The following is a 24,078-nucleotide window of genomic DNA, read 5'->3' on the forward strand; positions in this document are numbered from 1 at the left end:
AAGTTCGCTTTGAATTATGGGATTTGTAGTTTGTGCTAATGTCTCATGTTTGAGTGGGTGGTGGCCCATATTTGTGGTTAAAAACGAGGAAGTACTGAGACGCGACCGGAGCGGTCGTCAGGAACCAAGACAATATTGGATCAGAGTCTGGCGACTTCAGATAAGCTGTTGAGGCCCCTCTGTACACAGTTGAATTTCATTATTAGATACGCTTCTGTTTTCAGAAGCATTCTGTCTACATCCACGTTGCTCTGTGACGGACGCAATGTGTACAAGACCGTCCATTTAAGTTGATTTGCATCATGGCTGGCATTTATAAAATGTTCAACCATGGGGGCAGTCATAATTTTATTCTTGATCCTGGACCGGTGTTGGCAAATGCGTGTGTTAACTTGTTGTGTGGTTTTGCCAATATAGATTTGGTCACAGGGACACTGGACCAGGTAAACGACATTCTTGGTCTTACAATTTGAAAAGTCTGAGTGTTTCCATCTGGTAGTCCCATGTAGGAACTCATCGCCCTCGATAGTGTTTGGGCATACAACACAGGTGCCACACTTGTGGTGCCCCGTAATTGGTTTAAGGTTCCACTGACTCAACAGGTCACTTTTCTTTTTGGGTAAAGTCACGTCCGCCCTCATGATGTGTTGTCCTACATTTTGATTCCTCTTGTAGGCAAACAAAGGATTTGATAATGGGCAGTCTAAATTCGCCAATAGGTGCCAATTGCTCAGCACTGTTTTTCTCAATCTGTGAGTGTCTGGTCCGAAGGTGGTGACACAGACCAATCTTTCAAGCTTAGGTTTGGGCCGTACTTGCAGCAGAGTTTCACGGGGGGTGAAACGTGCTCTTGTTAGTGAATGCTTTAACAATTTTTTAGGGTACCCCCTCTCCTGCATTTCTTGGCAAAACGTCTCAGCATGAGACGTGAAGTCTCTCAGGTTCGAACAGTTCCTCCTAATACGCAATAATTGCCCATATGGAAGATTAGATTTCAGATTCCTGGGATGAGCACTCTTATGGTGCAAGATGGTATTCCTGTCTGTATCCTTCTTATGGAGGGAAGATTTTAGAACACCATTGATGTTTATGATTTCAACGTCAAGGAAGGTCATCCTTTCATTGCTTTGTGCCATCGAAAATTTAATATCAATATGCCGGTTATTAAGCCAGTCATGGAAAGCTACCAGGTCTGTCTGGCTCCCCTGCCACAGGAGCCAGACGTCATCTATGTAGCGGAGCCATTGTAGAATGTGTTGTTTGAAGGGATTATTGCTGTCAACGAACATCTGTTCGTACTGCGCCATGTAAAGTACGGCCATTTCTGGGGCATAAGGGCACCCCATCGCGGTGCCCTTGACCTGCATGAAGAACTCCCCATTAAATGAAAAGTAATTCTTTTTAATGCAATTTCGGCCAATCTTAGAATGAAAGCAGTGGGTACTTGGTGGGGCCTCTCTCTCTGGTTTAGATAAATTTCCATCACCTCTAGCGCTTCTTCTTGTGGAATCTGCGTATAGAGGGAGGTTACATCCATTGTGACTAGCAGTTGGGTCTCAGGGTTGAACACTGTGTCTTCAACTTTGTTGAGGAAATCAGTCGTATCGCGTAAATACGATTTGACCGTTTTCAAAAAAGGTTTCAAAAAGAAATCCACGTACTGCGACAGAGGCTCAAGACACGAGTCACACCCAGACACAATTGGGCGTCCTGGGGGATCTTGAAGGCTCTTGTGGATTTTTGGCAAGAGATAAAGCACTGGAGTTCTCGGGTGTTTCCTTAGTAAATAGTCATGCTCTTTTTTGCCCAAAAAACCACCGTCCACACCATTCTGTAATGTGTCTGCAATTAGTCTTTGGATGTCTTTGACTGGGTCTTCTTTGAGGTGTCTGTACCAGGTTGCGTTGTTTACCTGTTTATTGCCTTCTGCTAAATATTTTTCACGGGCCCACACCACCACCGCCCCGCCCTTGTCGGCCTGTTTTATGATGATGGAATTGTCTTCTTTTAGCGCTTTGATTGCTGCACGTTGTTTATGGCCTATGTTTTGTTGTACAAAATGTCTGCCTTTTTCCATTTTCTCTATCGATGACAGGAGGACCTGTTCGAATGCGAGAACCTCTTTAGGAATATTTTGGTAGGGGACAAATGTGGACTTGTTGCGCAGTCCAGTGACTTCTGTGGTGGGTGATGAGGGATGATTCCAAAAGAAGACCCTGAGATGGATTTTACGACAAAACTCAATAGCTTCCAGCTTGAGTTTCGTATAATCAGTTTTCCTGCCAGGCACAAATTTAAGGCCCAACGCTAGGACTGAATGTTCGTCTGGTGTTAGCGTTCTGTTGGACAAATTGACTACAGCACTTGCACCCTCTATGACTTGTATGAGCGGTTCCTGGTTCGCATCTCCCACGGTTGTTTGAACCGGGCCTTTGGCTGTTGGCCCTGGTCTAAAAAAGCCACCTGTTTTTTGTTTGGATTACGATTGTCGGACCCTGACGAATCAGAGGAAGAGGTTTCCGAAAATGTTGTGAATCTATTCCTTGAGCGACCTTGAAAGGTTGAAAGGGCTCTACGGGATTCCTGTTGGGTATAGTAATCCTCCTTTAAGAAGGGGTAAACTTGTTCGATTTTGAATGACTTCACGTCTCTTTCATATTTAAAAGTTTTGTCATTAATAGTATTATCTCTGCATTAAAAAAGAATTACTTTTCATTTAATGGGGAGTTCTTCATGCAGGTCAAGGGCACCGCGATGGGGTGTCCTTATGCCCCAGAAATGGCCGTACTTTACATGGCGCAGTACGAACAGATGTTCGTTGACAGCAATAATCCCTTCAAACAACACATTCTACAATGGCTCCGCTACATAGATGACGTCTGGCTCCTGTGGCAGGGGAGCCAGACAGACCTGGTAGCTTTCCATGACTGGCTTAATAACCGGCATATTGATATTAAATTTTCGATGGCACAAAGCAATGAAAGGATGACCTTCCTTGACGTTGAAATCATAAACATCAATGGTGTTCTAAAATCTTCCCTCCATAAGAAGGATACAGACAGGAATACCATCTTGCACCATAAGAGTGCTCATCCCAGGAATCTGAAATCTAATCTTCCATATGGGCAATTATTGCGTATTAGGAGGAACTGTTCGAACCTGAGAGACTTCACGTCTCATGCTGAGACGTTTTGCCAAGAAATGCAGGAGAGGGGGTACCCTAAAAAATTGTTAAAGCATTCACTAACAAGAGCACGTTTCACCCCCCGTGAAACTCTGCTGCAAGTACGGCCCAAACCTAAGCTTGAAAGATTGGTCTGTGTCACCACCTTCGGACCAGACACTCACAGATTGAGAAAAACAGTGCTGAGCAATTGGCACCTATTGGCGAATTTAGACTGCCCATTATCAAATCCTTTGTTTGCCTACAAGAGGAATCAAAATGTAGGACAACACATCATGAGGGCGGACGTGACTTTACCCAAAAAGAAAAGTGACCTGTTGAGTCAGTGGAACCTTAAACCAATTACGGGGCACCACAAGTGTGGCACCTGTGTTGTATGCCCAAACACTATCGAGGGCGATGAGTTCCTACATGGGACTACCAGATGGAAACACTCAGACTTTTCAAATTGTAAGACCAAGAATGTCGTTTACCTGGTCCAGTGTCCCTGTGACCAAATCTATATTGGCAAAACCACACAACAAGTTAACACACGCATTTGCCAACACCGGTCCAGGATCAAGAATAAAATTATGACTGCCCCCATGGTTGAACATTTTATAAATGCCAGCCATGATGCAAATCAACTTAAATGGACGGTCTTGTACACATTGCGTCCGTCACAGAGCAACGTGGATGTAGACAGAATGCTTCTGAAAACAGAAGCGTATCTAATAATGAAATTCAACTGTGTACAGAGGGGCCTCAACAGCTTATCTGAAGTCGCCAGACTCTGATCCAATATTGTCTTGGTTCCTGACGACCGCTCCGGTCGCGTCTCAGTACTTCCTCGTTTTTAACCACAAATATGGGCCACCACCCACTCAAACATGAGACATTAGCACAAACTACAAATCCCATAATTCAAAGCGAACTTTTAATGATTTAGTGAGACTGAGCACAAACTACAAATCCCATAATTCTAGCGAACTTTTAATGACTTATTGTCATAGCAACCGTGAAAGCATCCATCTTGGGGGACCAGGCAGAATGTTGTGAGCGGTTATCCGAGCCACACCGAGGTAAGCGATGCTCTTGCGGCGAAGTGCCGCTGACCAGCGCGCTGCATAAGGGAAACGCCAGAACCATACTAACAATACTCCCGTTTTCCCTCAGCGGAGACGGAGCCCGTCTAAATCCTTTTTGACACGCCGAAATCCTTCCAGGCACCAGGATCCCCCTGGACCAATCCCTGAAAAATCTAAAAGGTATGATTTCCGCACGTCGGAACTAAACTGGTTTTAGACCCAGACCTCAGGTTCCAAATACCGATATATGCATTTTTTCACACACAGCGCCACGGGCCTTCCAGTCATTGTGAACACGCCGCTGAGCCCCTCTTTCCGCAAAAGACAGCCGTCCCCTCCAGCTTTGAAATTAATGACGGTACGCTCATTTTTTAATTGTCCGTATGCGCCAGCATCCAATAGTTCACTTTTTGTGCTAATGCCCACTCACTTTGATTTTAGGCGTTCCAATTTTTGGACCCAACCTCCAGTCTGCACTGACAAATCCTCCCGCTGAATTAACTTCGTTAAAAAGCGGTAGGTGCTAGCTGATTGTCACAACATAAGGAGTCTTGCCTCTTTGCTTATCCATGACACTGAAACTTTTTCCCTTTTGTAAATCTACAGACAGATTAACTATGCCCTGAGGAGAATCCGGACAGTTAATTCCTGGATTCGAAACGCGTCGGCCAATTAGAAAAGGACAATCTAATTTTAAGCCATTGCTTAAAAAGAGTTTCGAATTGACTTTTGCGCTCTTTTTCCTAATTCTTCCTTTCTTTGCATTTCACTTTCTTTGCTTTAATCAAACCTTCCACGTATGTAAAAATGTGTTGCACCATGTATTGGTAATATATGTTCATTGTTTCTGTCTGTTTCACATTGATTTTTGTATAGTTGTGACCACATTTAGGACCACATTTAATTTTGATATTATGTTGCATTGAATAACCTAACTTTGTTCAATATTTATGATATGTACAGGTCTTTTCTGCCTATCATATGTTGTGTTCGACAAACATGGTATAAACTTAAAAAGTAACTGGTATAAATAAAAGTACCTGGTTGAAAACGACAAATAGCGTCTTCAACTTGCCTTGATTTTTTGGCTGTGATTGAGTAGTGGGAGGCACTCTTGTTTGATTACGTATACATTAGGCCCAGCCTTCCCACTTGTCCTCCTAGGGCCAAGCTCCCCTTGTTCTTCTAGACTTAGATTAAACGGCACTCTTTCCTCTTCCTTCACTCTAACTCGGGGCACCCATCAGGGCTGTCCACTTTCCCCTCTGCTCTTTATCATAGCACTCAACCCACTTGTTTGACGTTTGCAAGACCAGCATATACTTATTAATTTCATTTTATTTTATTTCAGGAGTTTTGTATAGCGCTGGCTAGACCCGGAGGTATCAAAGCGCTGTACATAAAGGAGAACGTGAACAATGCACAGGTTACATATAAGAGATACACACATCAATGTCCAATACTTGAGAAGTGCAGCGGAGCAAGGAAAAAGAACACAGGTAAACGTAGCAAAGAGGAGAGGGGGATCAGGAATAAGGCAGACGGTCATAAGAAAGAGGGTTCAAGTCCAGCAGACCGGCACCAACAAGGGAACACCCGAGGTCAGTCCATCCCACCGGGCCCAAACATTGGCAGTCCAATTTGAAACAGATGAAGGACCCACAGGAGGGTTTTGGTAGAGGCACAGCAGCGCAGCGGGACGGATACACTAACCGTGCGAAGACAAGCCAGCAAGGAGTAGACAAGAAGCAGAGGGGGAACAAAAGTGGGTCTTTCCAGTCCATCGCCGGGCACTGACCAAGCCGCAGAAACCAATCACAGGACGGGACAGGCTGCAACTCCAAGATGGAGGGCTCTATCAGTAATCGCCAAGACCCAAAGAAGAACCTCAGCCATAATAAAGTAGGGTAGAGACCTCAAGGACCCCCAAATGACTCGCCATTGAAGGAAAGGCTGACCCGACACCTGGACCGCAAGAGGGGCCGCCAGGGGGGTGAAAAAGGCTGAAGACTGAAAAACCAGCTCCGATCGGGGGAAATCATCTCGAGGATCACAACGGCTGCAGTGGGAAATGAGCAGGGCTGCCGTCTAGAGGGAAATCCAGGTAATTACTTTCCAGTGAAAAGCAGTCGAGGCGGGATGCGGAGTACAAGTGGGTGAGTCCGGAAGGTAGGTGATTGCCAGGGAAGTCAAACTTAACCTGTCTCCTCTCAGCTGCAATGTGCAGCTCAACCAGACGATCAGCCATTTAATTCGGATTCCGTTGGTTGAGTTGTTACTTGTTGATATGGAAGGCTGCCTCAATTTCGGCGATCACATCGACCTGGAGGATCGCAGAAATAATAGCCTACAAATCCCCGGGGTGGAGGAGGATCAAGGGGGGCATATTCCGAGAATTTTCGCCAAAAGGCAATCCCTCGGTCAGGAGCTCCCGGACGGAGCTCCTTAACTTTCGGCCATCTTTGATCGAAGCAATAGGGATTGCAGTTTAAAATCACTTTATGGGGGTGACATCATCCTATATGTTCGGCATCCCTATGAGAAACTTGCACCGTTAGTGAGAGAAATTATTTGGTTTGGTGGTTTCTCCGGTTTGGGCATCAACTGGAGTAAATCTGAACTATTCCCTTTAATGCCAGGCACTTCTAAATTTGATTGCGGTTTTCCTCTGTCATGGTGTGATACATCAGTTAAATATTTGGGGATACACGTCCACAGAGAAGCTGAACAAATTGTTTTGCTCAATTATGTCCCAGCGCTAAATACTCTAGAGTCGCAAGTGTAGGGCTGGATGAGGCTCCTTCTTATGCTGGCTGGTCATGCCTCGATCATCAAAATGTGGTACTACCCAAGGTTCTGTACCTGTTTCACAATATCCAGATTCCACTCACTTGCAGATTTTTTCGCACACTATGCGCGTCATTAGGATGACGGAAAGACTTACCGCCTGATTCATCAAGCTAAATTGCACTCGCAAAGGGCAAGATTCTCAGAATCTTGCCTTTTGCGAGTGCAATTTTTGCATTTGGGATTCATCATCCCAAATGCAAAATTCGCTATTTAAGAATTCGCACATTTGCGAAGAATTGAATTTAAGGAATCTCTATTTGAGATTCCTTAAATGCAATTCATGAAGCATTTTAAATTTGCGAAAATGAAATTTTGGGCCGCTATTTACCGAGAGGTCAGACCTCTCGGTAAATAGCAAAAACTTAGAAAAATGCATTTAAATGCATTTTTTTAAGTTGCATGTTACACACACACATGTCCTTTGGACATGTGTGTGCGCAACACCAATGTAGATTACATTTCAGGGGTGCTACAGGGTGTCCTTTGGACACCCCTGCACCCTTGAAATCGCATCCTTATTTGCGATTAGCTAATTGCTAATCGCAAATAAGGAATAACTCCCTATGCATTCCTATGGGCCTGTAGGCCCATAGGAATGCATGGGGAGTTATTCCTTATTAGCGATTAGCAATTAGCTAATCGCAAATAAGGAACATGTAGGAATCGCAATATTTATTGCAATTCCTACATGAATCCCGTTTTGCAAGTCCTTAATAGCGATTCGTTATGAATCGCTATTAGGGGCTCGCAAAACGGGAGAATGATGAATCAGGCTGTTAGTCCGCCCGCCATCCTCTCAGGACTCGGGACCGCCCACCATAAGGGCGGGGGTCCCGTGGGTGGTATTAGGATGCGGCCGCCATTGCATTTATAACATTGTGGCGGGCGGTGCTCTCTGCACCGCCCGCCACAATGCCATAAATGTATGTATGCATTTGCATACACAATGCGGCAGGCACCGCGTGGTGCCTACTGCATTGTATATGCAAATGCAGGGGGGTACCACAGGTACCCCCGTGTGCACCCCCCACCCTCCCTTCACTTTGGGGGCCCATCATAATATGGCTGGTGGTGTCTGATAGACACCGCCACCATATTATTCCTTTTCCGCGACCGGGGCGGAAAAGTGGCGGACGGTCTTTCCGTCCGCCGAGGTGCCCCCCGCCATACTAATATGGCGGGGGGAAAACGAGTGTGGATGTCGGGCAGATTGCCCTGGCGGGGGCAATCCGCCCAACATCATAATGGGCCCCTATGTTCGCACCTCATCAGACTAATTTGGGGAGGTGGCAGAGCTAGGGGCAGTTGGGACACAATAACCTTACCATACGAGAAGGGGGGGTTTAGGATCCCCAATTTTCAGGTTTATTCCTTAGCGGCACAGTATAGTTTTGCACACTATTGGTTCCACCCGGACGACCGACTCCCTTATGCACGTCCGGAGACTGATTTAGTACTCCCAGCCCAGTTAAACACAATACTGCTGAAAGGATTTCCTAAGGACCCCGCGATATCCAGACTGTGTCAACTACCAGCTGGGCTTGGCAGAAATTGTCACGTACGGTTGGCGGGTGCACACTTTACTCTCCCTTGATTGCAAATAATCCATGGCTACCTATTACCGAAGAGAGGTTGGTTCAACGGACACTCCCAGCATCATCTCTTGTGACAATAGGAGACCTTTTTACAGGAGTACATGTGTTTTCGAGTACAGTAGAGGGGCGGTTCAATGAGGCGTCTTTTATGGATCATTTTGTGCTTAACAGGTTCCGTAGTTCCCTGTGCACGCATATCACTGAATTTCCATTGGAGCCAGCAAATTTTCCAACATTACCACTATTGATCACAAGTAGGGGGGGGAATCTAATATCCAAGCCAGTATGGCCCTGTTCCCTAGCAGAGATGCTCAGATACAGAGAGGCCTGGGAACAAGATGTGGGCCACCAGGTGCAAGATATACACTGGGGCTATTGTTGGGCCCATACTAAGGAGGTCTCCTTTAACAGCAAACACAAGTTGATACATTTTAAGTTTTTATGGAGAGCGTAGATGTTCTGGGGAAAAATTCATAGAATTGACCTCCGCGGATCACACAAATGTCCCAAGTGCGGCGCACCCCATGCTGATTTTGCCCACATGATCTGGAATTGTGTTTAGATAGGGAGCTATTGGAGAGCCATCTTCCAACTCTTGTCTAACATGATATCAGTCACTATGACCCGTGCACCTGAGGTGGCTCTGTTGGGATATGTGCGAGAAATCCCTAAGGAAATTCCGAAAATACACAGCTATTGCTTTGTTATTGGTTAAACGAGAGATATTGCTGCATTTGGGAAGTAAAATCCTTCCTACCACAAAAGCTTGGCTCAACAGTCTAGTGTATTGTAATACAAATAGCGAGCTGTTCTCCATGACTCAACCCTTGGCATCCAAACCACAGGACATCTGGAGCCCACCCAAGTGTTATTTGCTAAAAAAGGACTCAGCCCCTACTTCACAGCAACCGGCAGGGATAGGACCTGCCGGGGTGGGTTAAAACCCCGCTGTTCACTGAAATATAAGTACAGGCAGGTATGGGTCCGTAAACCTTGTCATGAAGGAACATATATGATGTGTCTAATAATTGTTTAAGTGGGAAATGTGCATGTTGTCCAGAACTATATTGTGCATTATGTATTAGAAACATTTCTTCGAGATAATGTATTCTGTACTGTTGCAATGAGTAATCAATATGCCATCCTTGCTGTGATTCACTGTAAAAATGGAAAACAAAGAAAAAAAATACCCTTTCATCCAGTGTGCTTTCTGCCCTTCCAGGTACAATATTGGAGGCAAACTGTTCATCATCCCTGCAGGGAGAAAGACTGTGTTGCTGCTTTTGAGGTGAGGTATAATCCAATGCGTTGGATGCCCCACCCTTTTTTTGCCTTACTGTAAAATTCCTGGTATCTAGTGGGATTTCGACACCTCCGGGCACATTAAGGGCAAAGCCCCCTATTGGTGCAAACCTCCTATCTGTGCCTCGAGGGGAGGGAGAAAGACTCTATTGACTTTCTGGGGTGATGGTATTGCCCAATGCCAAGGTAAGCCACCCCAGCTTTTTTGGGCACCATTTTGAAATCCCTGGTATTTAGTGGGCATTCTCACCCCAAGGGACCATATGGGGCAAACCCCCTTCTCTGCCCCCTGGGAAGAGCAGAAAGAATCTACTGCTCCTTTTGTGTGGGGGCATGGCCATATGCCATTAACCCTGGGCGTAGTGTGCGTTGCGGGGTTACACGGAGGGCCACAGAGTTGGAAACAAACTCCGTGGAGCTCCGCTACGCCACCCGCCTCCACCCCCTATTGAGATATAACTTACAAGTAATTTAAAAAAAGTTTTAAAAAAACACTTACCCGTTTACTGCAGCTTTCCCGGGCTGGCCTCCTACTCTTCCTCGCCATACGGGTACTGCTTGAAAGAACTGCTCATGTGTTCTAGTGAGAAATGTGCATACGAGCGCATTCGCAGTTCTATCAAGCAGTACCCGTATGGCGAGGAAGAGGAGGAGGGCAGCCCGGGGATGCTGTGGTAAATAAGTATGTTTTTTAATTTTTTTTTAATTACTTTTAACTTATATCTTAATAGGGGGTGGAGGCGGGTGGTGGGCCAACTCCGCTCTGCTGCGGAGTGTGCAGGGATTTGCCTACTCTGGGTTCTCCGCGGAATGCAGAGTAGGCAAATCTCCGCACACTCCGCAGGCGGAGCGAAGTTCTCCACCCACGGTTATATGCCACTTCCCATTTACAGATTTGGTCTAAAATTCTCTGGTGTCTGGTAGGCTTTCTACACTTTAGGGGCAGATCCCTGTAGGAAAAAGGGGCAGAAAAACTGTATTGCTGCTCTTGGGATGGGGCATGACCCTAACTCCGGATGGTCCACCCCCGCTCCTTTAAAAAGAATGGGTCTAAAATTACCTCATGTCTAGGGGTCATTTTCCCCTCCCCCCACCAGGGGACACATTTAGGGCAAACCCCTCAATCTGCCTTCTAGGAGAGCAGGAAGACTGTATTTTCCTAATTGGGGTAGTATCATGGCCCTATGCCAGGGTGAGCAGTCCCCACCCTTTTTCTTTTACGAACAAACTTTTCCCTGATGTCAAGTGGGTTTTTGTACACCTTCCCCCAGTGGGGTAGCTAGGAGTAAACCCTCCAACCTGTCTCTTTGGAGGGCAGAAAGACTGTATTGTCAACTTTGATGTGGGGGCATGGCACTATGCCAGTGTATGCCACCCCACCCCTTTACAGAAATTTGGCCAAACATTTTCTTGGTGTATAGTGGGCCTACTGACCCCTCCCACTGGTGGGTAGATTGTGGAGAAAAAACAGTATTGCCCCCTTTCGGGTAGGGACATGGCCATAATCCAGGAGGGTCAATCACCCTTTAAAAAAAAAACCCTGGTGTCTAGTGGACTTTCTACCCCTCTCCCTGGGGGCATGTTGGGTGCAAACTACCCAATCTGCCCTGGAGCGGGGCCGAAAGACAGATTTTTTATTAGAAATAGGAGCATGGCTCTATGCCAGGGTGGGCAGTGCCCATCTATCTAAATAATGTGTCTGGATCCTAGTGGGGTTTGTGGATTTGTACTCCTGGGGAGACAAAAACACTGACAATTCCAGGAAGGAGTGTGAAGAGCATAAGCTCAAGCCCCTAAAGGTGCTCTCCCACCCGAAAGACATTTGAAGTGTCTAGTGGAGTAGATGAGTAAATTCTAATTCAGCCCGACATTTTTTTTTAAAAAGCCTCCGGTGCTTGCACTGCAGGCACCTTTCCAAGTCATTCCTGTGTCGGCCGCTGGCCGACAGCTGCACTGAGGAGGTATTATAGGCGTCGGTGAGCGGCACACACCATGGAGAGTGAGTCAACCCACTTTACAAACCGGCTTCCTTCACTTTGAGGGACTCGCAAAGCCTGAGCACATTGTTCACCTCGGCCTAAAAATAGTTCCTTTTTCTTGTGATGCAAAGCTGATTTAAACTGTACTTTTTTATTCTATCCTTTTTTTATACTAACTTTATATTCCAGCTATTTATTTTGTCTGCAGTCATTTTTAAAGTGTCTGCTATTAAATGTTTAGGGAATATTGTAGCTTTGAAGTTGCGATTTGAGTACTTGGTTAGGTGGTGTTTTATTCTTCTCTACTTCACCAATAAGAATAAGAACAGACTAGAAATAATTAATAAAAAAAAGGAATAAGAATAATACCTCGCAAAACTGGAAGACTTGTTTAAAAAAAACATAACTACTAAAACAGTTGCATCAGAAAATAAAAATTTTAATTGACATTTTTTATTGCAAACATAAGATTGCAAGCAGGGGGCGTCGCAGGGCTCCTCTTTAAGCCCGTCCCTTTTCAACCTTTATCTGCACCCCATGGCTGATATCATCGAGCGCTACTGGTTTGACATCATATTGTACGCCGATGATACGCAGCTGATTGCTACCTTGACACTGAATTCTGCTAGCGCAGCAGTCTCCATGCGAGCCTCTCTGTCTGAGGTAGCACAATGGATGGATCTCAATTGCCTAAAATTAAATGCGGGCAAGACGGAAGTCTTTATTGTGGGCAAGCAGCTGTCAATCTGGTCTCCCGACTAATGGCCATCTACTTTAGACCCTATTCCCTCACTAAAGCCTTAGGGTTAAAAACTTAGACATTTGGTTTGATGAAAACCTCACCTTTGACAAATCACAGCCTTGGCAGGCAAATGCTTTGGCATACTAATATCCCTGAGGAGCATCATTCACCTTCTGCCTGAGTCCGCCCTAAAAACAGTGATTTGGGCACTTTCTATCTCCCAGCTGGATTTTTGTAACATCCTTTACCTAAGAGTCTCTCAGTGTCGGCTTGTAAGACTCCAGTGTGTGCAGAATTCCGCTGACTGGCAGCTGCTTAATCTCTTTAAACTGGCCTCTATGAGCTTGGCTTTGAGCAAATTGCACTGGCTCCTAATCAAGAATCTTTCCTTCAAGGCTCTTTGTTATCATTACAACAGTCGGGCACTGTGCAGGTAAGCGCGGTAGGGCCGTGGAACGGGGCAAGGTGGGGCGGGGAAAGTCAACAGACCACGGAATAGGTTTTATTTATTTATTTAATTTGACCTATTCCATCGTCTGTCGACTTCAAGCCACCCACCCTGCCTGCCCCACTGCGCTTACCTGCACCAGCCGCCGCTGTGTTACAGAGGCTTTAGGAAGACAGGGGCCAGCTACTTGCACCCTCTTATCAAGCCTTACTCTCATGTGAGGTGTCTCAGGTCCTCTAAGTCCTTGTTGGCTCAAATCCCTAGAGTTAAGAAGGTCCAAATTGGCAGCAGCCGTTTCAGTTTTTTGGCAGCTAAATTATGGAAGTCTCTTCCGCTCTGTCTTAGGCAATCGGAGACAGAGGCTCTGTTCTGGAAACATCTGAAAACATGGCTCGGTGATGGTCCCCCACCAATCGTAAGGGCCGACCCGACAGCCACATTACAATAGCAGTCGGATCGGTGGCCGTTGAAAAAATCCGACCGCCACGGTTCGGATCGTCGGATTGAATCCGACCACCAATCGGACTGCCCACATAGCCCAGAATGGCGGTGGTGCCTGTTAGGCATCGCTGATCATATTATGATGTCATTACCTGGCCAGCCTACCCATGGCAGTTCACCCACCATGAAAAGGTTGGCAGGGATGAGCATGGGGGCTGTAGTGGACCCCCTTCCCCCTTTCCCATTCCTTTGGGTGCCCCCCAACATATCCCTGTACCAAGTGACAGGCACTGCATGGTGCCTGTCACGTAGTACAGGAGATGTAAAACATCCCTTTTTAACATTGCAGCGGCTGCTTAAAGGTGGGTAAAGCAAACACCACGGTGGCTGTTGCATTGTAATTCATATTGAAGGACTGCTGCACAGTTGGCGGGCGGTCCCAAATAGGACACAATGCCGGCCGGACTGAAGACCGTCCACCATCGTAATCACCCCCTAAGTTTCCAGTGCAAATGTGGACAAGGCTATGTTGCTCTTGTGGGCAATACCTTCAGACTATCACTGCCAAGATGTAATGATCACAGTTTTACAGATTACAGATAAACGCTACCAAAAGTATTTATTTTCATGTCCATGTTTGTTTTGAAATATGGGTAAAATTGAAAGGGTCAACTATTCATAAAAACATCTTGAAGTATGTAGAGTAGTACTTCTATACCCTTTTACGTACTCTAACATTCCTTTGTTAATTGGCCCTAGAACATCATAAATGGGAATACAGTGTCAATATGTGTATACATTTAGTGCAAATAGAATCAACTGTGTCCTGTTAGCACTTTTGTAGTTGGGGAATTGGATGTTTTGAGGATGATCCACATAGGCATGTTACAATACCTACAACTCTACTCCTGTAGAACTACTTCTATTACGCAGCAATACTTTTGTCAATTAGATAGACCCTGGGTCTGTTTTGAGTGATTTTCAATATTGTCAGTCAAACCTGCCAGGCCGATAACTGTGCAGATTGACAGTGGAAATAAAAAAATATTTCCCAGTGAAACCTAAACATCTTCAGATTTGCACATGTATATTTGTTACAATCATTGCAATAAGTGAGAGACTGTTTTACATCTCAAAAGTAAAAAGTATTAGGAATCAGTGCAGATAGTCTTCATCTCATTGATGCATTGTATACAGAAAATAACCATTTGTGCTCTATTTTTTCACTGCTGTAGTTTTTAATGTTTTAATCGGGGGTCAGTTTTTAATAATTTAATTAGGGCCAAAACGCAAAGCCAGAACTATTGGCTTTGCCAATGCTTGTTATTACATGGCAACTTTCTTGTAAATTTGATAAATAAAAAGTTTTGTCAATACTTGTTATTGCATGGCAACTTTTTTGTAAATTTGAAAACAAAAAGCTCTGCCAATTCCTGATATTGCATGGCAACTTTCTTGTAAATTGGATAAACAGAAAGCTTTGCCAATACTTGTTATTACATGGCAACTTTCTTGAAAATTTGAAAACAAAAAGCTTTGCCAATAATTATTATTACGTGGCAAATTTCTTGTAAATTTGAAAACAAAAAGCTTTGCCAACCAATACTTGTTATTGCATGGCAGCTTTCTTGTAAATTTCAAAACAAAAAGCTTTGCCAATACTTGTTATTACATGGCAACTTTCTTGTAAATTTCAAAACAAAAAAATAAATAAAAGGCGGCTACTGTGCAATCAGCATTTTTTTTGCTAGACTGTACCGTAAACTTGCAACCACAAACAAAGGGGACACAGCCGCCTGTCAACCGCGTTGTATGTGTGCACTGAGCTGCGAGTTACAGTAGCACGGTGGTTTGCTGCTTATCAGTCAGATGATATTAAGAGGTGGCTGAGTTTCTCAAGACTTACTTTCATAACATGTAGCTGGGGGGGGGGGGGGTTATGCTCATTTCAAGGAACACAGAACCAACTAACCACTCCTTACATAACGATTGAAATTGGAGATTTTGTGGCTGTATGAGTTCCCAGACACTTAGGCAAATATGTTCACCACCACAAAGAAACAGAGTAGCAAAGTTTCAAAAAACTTTGAAAGAGTTTTCTTCGTGGTTTCGTGTTTGTCTTCACAGTATGCATTCCCAAGAGTACCTTTGTTTAACTGTTGACATCCTAGTCAGCCAGGGGCATGTTTTACTCAACAAACATTCATGTGCTTAGGAGTGATAACCCGGATGGGCTCAATCAAACCTTTTTAAATTTTACCTGGATAGCAAAACTGGGCTAAAAAAAGGTGTCCAAATTCGCAAGTTTGTAGAATTTTTTGAAGTGTTTCTCTACCACAGTGAACTTTTGAAAAAGCTCCTGGCAACAGTGATGATTAAGCACTTGGCATATGCCACCCAACATGGGCCATGTACTTTAATATGTAGTATTCGTTCCACAGTATGCCACAGTATTCCTTCTAGACTTGACCATGGGGTAGTTCCCTTAAGCATGAGCAAACCTACTATGCACTAAAAAAACACAAATAGATAAATATGTAGAAATCAGTTGTAATCAGTAATAAATCATATCTCTTCTGAGTGTGTGAGTGTAGTAATTTGTACACCAATCTGAACTGACTAAGCGTTTGTATGAATGCGGGGAGTGGATTCAGAGCTCACGCGAGTGAGACAAGTAGCAGACACTTGAGGCTAAAGCCTGTCTCATCATTTAAGAAACTTCCATAATGTGGTCTTAATCACAGTAACTTTTGGCGGGAATATTGGAATAGGGAGAAATAATTTAAAGAAGTTCTAATCTGCGAAAGGGGGAAATGTATGGTTGGAACGTGAGACTCGGAACCATAACGTTCATCCTATGGGGCTTATTGGCACTGAGACTGAGTGACAGGTGTTTCCTGTTACCCAACTTAATGATACTCATTTTATCGACCATCGAAGATAAAAGTCTGAGTGGGTCTACCAGAATTTGAACCTGAGACTGCAAGGTCAACCACAGATTTCTATAGTAGATGCCATAGACAACTGAGGCATCAGACCAGGAGTAGGAGTTCACTGTGGTATACCTGCACTGCTTTAACACACAACAGTTAGAGGTGAATATCACTTATATCCTTCATGTTGCCAATGAATGTGCAAATTAGCGCAAGCACTGCACATGATCAAGCTTAATCATCTTCATCGAGCGCAACCACAATCTACCAAAACAATTGCACAAAAGCATTAATTCTTGTCGCACAGCTCTGTCTCTTGTGCCTGAGAAACTTGTGCTTGAAATAAATGATGAATACACAAAAGCAATGATCCTTTAATGCTTGGCAGAAGATGTGGCCTGGTGCTAAACCAATTTTTTTAGTACTCTAGGATCAAGTTTTTATTCTTCGTTCAGCACTTGAGTTCATCATGCATGATTCTAGGTGATTCAGGTAATCTCGCTGTGCCTATAATCCTAAATATATGAAATGCTATTATATTGTTCTGCCTCTTTGATGCAATGCCATAAGTGGCAAAGGGCTTGACAAATTGTGGCTCATGTGCCCACTGTTCCATTGGGAACACGCTGCACCCCACTGAAGTGGCCAAAATAAACTGAAACCTTTGGCCGGACTTAACAGGTTAGTGATTTTATGACCTGTGGTGGACTACTATCCACCCCAATTAATATAATCAACGTTCTTACATTGGTGTTAAGTGGTGGATTCCAGAAAAAAATGAGCATATTTACAAGGAGATATCGCTACCAGAATATACCCTTTAGCGATGTTCTGGTGGCGATATACCCAGCTCTATATTTACAAAGCAGCGTTAGGCTAAATACCACTTGTAAATAAGTCCCCTTTACACGCATCACTTAGTTTGAAAGGGGCGTGCAAAGGGGGTTGCTGTGGGGTCCCGTAAATATGCCCCAGAGTGTAGCATAGAGGGCCCTTAGAAAAGAGTAAGAGACAGGAGCTGAAGGACATCTATAATGGAAAGACCAGAGGATCATGAGTTACCCGTGTTGACAGGAGAGGACCCCTAGACTGGCACTGATGAGGCCACTTCTGGCCTGAAGGTGGTGCCTGCCCTGTCACAGTGACAGGAGACAGTGTCAGAAAGATTCCAGCAGGACACAGAGTGCATCACCCATAAGGGGGGTCTGTGTGTCTTCCCTAGAAGTCCTAGACTGCCGGGCACATGCTCAATCACAGAGTATAGACCCTTAGATGGCATAAGTGAGAGTGGAAGGAGGATATCTGTAACCTGAAGTTGTAGCCTCCATTCTGAAAAACTTAAGAGATCTAAAGGATGTCAGGAGCAAGGCCAATGACTCGAAGTAAGGTATACCCGAGCACCAGATTACAGGATCAACCTGTCAGTGGATGGCTAGCGTGCCGCTTCCTGACACTGTGGCTGTCAGTGGCCTTTGTTGGCTGTGTGCATTTAGGGCAGAGCTGCCGCTCACTTGCAGACAGAAATCTAGGAGGCAGAATTTTTCCACATCAGCTTATTGGACATGCTCGTACTATTTATTTAGTGGGAGATGTCTGTGGTTAGACTAGGGTTAGCTCTATCCCAGGTGAGGTCTGCAGATGAGAAGAGCTATCCATGGACCAGAATTTTTGGGCTGGTGGTAGAGCTTTAGGTAGTGGCAGTTCTGTCAAAGGAAGAATTTTAGTGTAATGCCAATACTTTTGAGATGGTCCACCTCCCCACAAGAATTATACTTGGCAGTTGGAGATAAGGCTGAAACCAACCCCCCAATGCAAAGATCTTTCTTACATCCTTTCTGCTTAAAACAATGGGCTTTTATTTAGCTAGGTAGGTCCTGTCTGAGAAAATGCCCCTTTTTGAGTAGTCATCCCCATTTTTTTGCTGAATTTATATCTGGATTTTAGGGTTTGCACACTGGGGCACTGCTGTCCAGTGCTCAGTATACGTGCTCTGACCTCTGAGACACATAGGAATTGGCTAATTCCTGACTGGTACAGTTAATTCTCCAATAAGGCTATAGTATATGGTATTGAAACTACAAGCATGGCATGGAAAGTTAAATGTCACCTGTGGGCTGCAATACGTGTGCCATCTACTTGACTGACAGGGAAAACATTGCTTCAGGCATACCAGTGTAGCCTTATTGCAGTTGTTTAAACCTACAGCCATCCCTGTCAAGATAACCCTTTGAACAGAGCAAAAATATTCCTTTTAAATATTAATGCCACTCTTATGTAGGTCATGCAGCCCATGTGCCTATTTTTTAAAAATGGGGCATATAGAAATGTAGTTCAACCTTGTTCCAACAGTGACAAGGTCCAAAAAGCTATTTTCACTGTGGAAGGCCCTGCCTGTCCTATGCGAAAAATAGAGTACAGATTAAAATATTAATTGTGTATCCTAGATTTGGGTCCAGCTAGTAAAATAATCCAACCATTCTTTTTCATTTTTAATAAAGGCCCAATTCAATTGTGAAGTTGAATTTCTACTAAGTATTTAGGAAAAGTAACTTTTTGAAATATACCTTTTCCCTGCCTCAAGCCTCTGAGGCTAATTTAAATTAGCAATCCAACAGCTGTTAATGAATTGCTTGACCTTAATGAGGTTTGAAAACTGCTCCCAGAGCAGGGACAATGTCCTGAGATTGGGGGTATTTTCTTCTCCTGACAGGAAGGCAGTTGGGGTTGGCCCAGAGACTTAACTAATTCCCAAAGGGGCTTGCCTTCTCACAAGTAAATGCCAAATGACATGTGTAAGGCCCCAGCCATTCTCATCCTAGTCAGCCAGCCTAGCACCAAACCCAGTGGGAAGAATGCTATCCTGAGAACTGCCTTTAGTGACCACGGAGAAGGGGACTGTTCATTACCATAGCAACACCTGCAGGTGGGCACACAGACTCTGCACAAGGGGAGAAGGGTTTCTCCATCTTGAATTTTGGGAATAAGGTGCATTGTGGGATTGTTTGCAGTAGGGCAAACAGGAAGTAATACAAAAATGGGTAGGTTACCCATGGGAGCTTCTACTCCATCGATTAGGGAAGAGCCAGGAGTCACCCCCACCCGCTAGCTGGTGTCCCAGCCACATCATTCTCAGAACACTTTCGGGGCCTGTTGAAGAACAGAAGAAGGGCTGCACCTTCAGTTTGGGACCTTAGAGGAAGCTGAAAAGGCTGGACCTGCTTCCACTTAAATGCAGGGGAAAGAAGTGGGCGCGAAGGGCCAATTGACTGATCTCATATTTGGCTACAGGGTCATATGTTGTGTGAGGCCTTTTCGCTGAAGTGCTCAGTTGACCAGTAGCTACTGCACCTGCACTGAACCATGTTGTTGGCCTCTACTTGACACCCTGAGTGTCTCTCAGTACCTTCACTGGGGTACTGAGTGGCTTGCTTAGAAGAGCACTCCTGTGTTTGTTTGTGCTCCAGAAGAAAGTATGGAAACTTTTGAAAACTTTTCCTCAGAAGCTTCTGCAGGGTTTGCTGTAAAGCGTATACAACTGGCCTTTCCACAAAGTGGGATTGAAGTTCAGCTTAGTCACATTCAAAGGTACCAGGACCTCCAAAATAGACAACTAAGACCCATTCTGCTGTTAGATTTAGAACATTTTCTGTGAGAAATCACGAAAGTCCCAGACCGCCAGCAGAACCAACCTGCTTCTGGTATCTGGCCTATGGTTCCGCAGCAGCAATTTCAGCAGCAGCCTGAGGAGTTTTCCTCTCAAAAAGTGTGAAAGTCCCATTGTGCATTAAGATTTTGAAGAAATCTCAATACTTTTCTTTAAAAAAGTGACAAAGTCCCATTCTGAAGTGGACCTTCTAAACGTTTTAAAATGTTTTGACTTCCAGGTTTTCTCCTCGACTAATCCACTTGGTGTCTCCGAGCCTGGCTCCATTGCCTTCAGCTGTAAAATGCACCTAGATCCCAGTCTACAGCTTCCATACACTATCACTGGCGCTCAGTGGCATTATTTTTCACTTCAATCTTTTTCATATCTCCAGTTCCTTTTATTGGGTTTTTTGTTATTTTGCTTATTCAATTTGTCTCTATTTTTATAAATTGAAGTCAGATTTTTATTTTGTATAATGTTATGTTTTTGACTTTTTACTCGTTTTGGTACTTCTAAATGCTTCACACATTTCCTTTAAGTTAAGCCTATCTGTTCTCTGCCATATCTACCAGGGGTTTATTCCAGGTTTAAATTATTTAACCTATGACAGGACCGAAAAGGTTAGTGGCTTTATTACTTGTGGTGGACAATCATTCATCCTGTTAAATAATTCCCTTTCAGAAATCCAGCTTAAGCACTTCCCTGAGTTTTGCAAGGACTGAAGATTGCTTTCAGATGATAATTGTGAGGGAAGGAGAAATTCACCAACTAAACCCAAAAATGTTGTAGTAAGATCAGCTGAACAGCTACTAAGAACCTTGAGCCATTGCCTCTGGGTGCTGCGCAGGAAGACTGTATGAGCTGGATGTTGACAAAATCCACTCTATTGGTCCACTAGCAATTTGGAAGGCTGGCTTATTTGGCAACATTGGCTAGGAAAAAAACATATCATGATTATCCAGAGTAGGCAAGAACCATCATTAGCAGCTCAGACCTCTACTAATGATTGAAATGGATGCACCACTCCCAACCTAGCAGATGAGCATGACCTGCAGACCTTCCTGAAGAAGAGAACACTTCATCACATGGACTGTGAGACTGCCCTCAGATAACTTCTCTAAGTAGTTCAGGCCCTTAATACTGGCAACCTTGATCTGAGGTCCCAAGACCTGCCTTGGAACATTGCACTGAAGGACACTTATGAGCTCATTCTGAGTCCTACATTCATTTTAAAATCCTCTGAGAAGGCAAACTTAACCCCTTCGCTGCGGGGTATTTTCCCCCCGCTGTCCGGGTGGAGGGGGGCCGCGCGCGGCGCCGCTGTGCTTGTGACGAGCTCGGCTCGTCATGAGGCACAATGCAGCTGCACTCATGACGAGCAGAGCTCGTCACAACCACACCCGTTTTTCGAACGTTCAGCACAGCGGGGTAATTATCCCCGCGTGCAACGTTCCAATGGCCGTGACGAGCTCAGCTCGTCATGAGTGCAACTGCACTGTGCCTCATGACGAGCTCAGCTCGTCATGAGCATAGAAGAGGTTAAATTGAATTGTGATTATTTTTCCAGGGGCTATATTACAGAGAGGGCACATTGTCACATAGCGTGCCCTATATTAGCAAACACTCTGTTCACATGGCAGGCACAAACACACACCTGCAATGTGAACCGTGCATTAATGAAAGGCGGACAGTTGTTTGAAGCAGCTGGTTGGCCTTCCACTGCAGTTGAAGACACAGCAGGAGCAGTTATCAAAGGCTCACCAGGTGCAATTGCACTGGGGTCCAGAGGTTTGAGGGACCTACTACACTCTTCAGATTGCTCCATGTTACACCTTAAACAGCAGATATGGTGGACAGTTTTCAGGGGTACTGGAATCATACGGCAGGAGAACACCACATTACGCGGCAATAAAAGAGAAACTATGCAGCAAATGCGGCACATTCTTTAATAGTATATTACTTCAAACATGCCAATTAATTCTCTCTGGGAAAAGATTTCACCTCTTTGGTATCAGTTTAACAGCCAAATGCAGAAATAAACAACTGGAAGGCCCTCCACTGTGCGCCAACATACGTCCCAACATGATTAGTAATGTTTGATCCGTTTAAGTTGTAAACCTTTTTTGTTTGTTAAAATCTGCAGGCTATGCAGCAGATAATGGATTATGTGGCAAATCCATAAATGTGCAAAGAAGACCACTGCTGCAGAATCGGATCATTCCAGCAGGCCTGCCTATTTCCCTTGCTTGCACTAAGGCCCATGAGACCCATGCTATCCCACTGAAAGGCAGGCCGCGGTCCCCTTGCTTGTGGGTGCAGTGATTACATACAACCGCATAGGTTTTCCTGGGGATCGTTGGGACCTTTGCTCTTTCCATCTTTGGAGGTGCAATGACATAAGAGAGGCACAATCGGAGCTCCTCCTGGTAGCTTCTTTGCCATTAGCACCCACATCTGATGGAAAAGGATTTGTTCATTTTAGTGCTTAATATGAGCCAGGGTTTTTGGTCGCTCAGCGCCAACACTTAATCATCAACACCGGCGCTTTTCATGAGCACCAGTTAAGGACACATTCCTTTACGGGGAGATTACGTCATTTGCCCAAAATCATGGGATGTTGGGCTGATGCCGAAACTCCACCCTGGTTCCCCAGAAGTCAGCAGCTCTGGCCATTACGCCACATGCTCTCCTTTCTCTACTTTCATGGTTCTGTCTTAGGCAGCGCTAACAGGAAAAAAATGGGCTGGTGCAAGCTGCCTCCTGACGAGAACTCCGGTACAAATTAACCACTGCCTCATTTGCATGGGGCCACAAACCCATGCAAATGTGGGGATTACTCCTTGTGATCGTGCTAGCACACAACTTGCACGGCGTGATTTATTACTGAAGTGCCCACGCAAGCCTCTCAGTCTCGGGCCACCTTTTGTAGTGCTAACAATGCCTCAGAGGCACAAATAAGAGGCGCACGTGCCCTGGGCCACTTATATGTCCCTGTGTCCACTGTCGGGAAATTCAATCCTGAAACTTGATTGGGGGGGGGGGGGGGGGGGGGGGGAGATAATGAAAAAAGAAAGGGAGTGGAGGGTACAACGAAATGAACGACCTAACTGAGCAGCAGCGCCTTGAGGCGGGATTACCCCCCGCAGCTCGCCGTTAGTCCTGTCCTTGCCTGCTCGCAGCGCTTTCGGTGTTGTGACAGGACCGTTCGGAGAAAAGCTAAGGATTGACAGGAAAGAGCCCTGCCCGAGGCGTCCCTCGCCGCTTCTGTAAACACGTGCCAGACCTCGTAACCCTCCAAAATACTGGAGGGGAGACAAAGGCGGCGCGCCCGGTCCCTCAGAAGTGTCACTCAATTGTAATTGGCTTTTACTAAAAATAGCCCAGTGTCTCCAACCAAGAAAATATCTTGACTTAATTGCGTAGGGCAGGAACTTTGCCCCTCTGACGCATCAGGTATTATTAGGCATCTGCTGAAGATATCGAAATTAAAGCTTTAGCCCCTAGGCTGCAATCCTAGTGAGGCAGCACAGTGGGTTCAACTTTGCTGTGGTTATCTCTGCCTAAAATAAGGATCACCGGCAGGGTCACTGAAATTAAGCAATTCCGTGCTGCGATGTTTCAACATATTTATGGGTTTACTACACCACCCAAATAATCCTTCACTTGCTGTTTAGTTTTGATATTTCAACTAAAAAAATGTTAAACTGCCGAACGTGCCACAGGGTGCAGTGCAATGGCAGATCCTTGCTGCACTCTGTATTTAGCTGTTAAAATAGGTCCAACTTTTACCCAAACATTATCAATGTATGCTAAATGTTAAAATTGTGAAATAACACTACCACTCAAAGTGTTGCATTACATTGCATAATTCCAGTGGCACTACTAACAAGC

The sequence above is a fragment of the Lissotriton helveticus genome, chromosome 6 (genome assembly GCF_964261635.1).
Source record: "Lissotriton helveticus chromosome 6, aLisHel1.1, whole genome shotgun sequence".
NCBI lineage: Eukaryota > Metazoa > Chordata > Amphibia > Caudata > Salamandridae > Lissotriton > Lissotriton helveticus.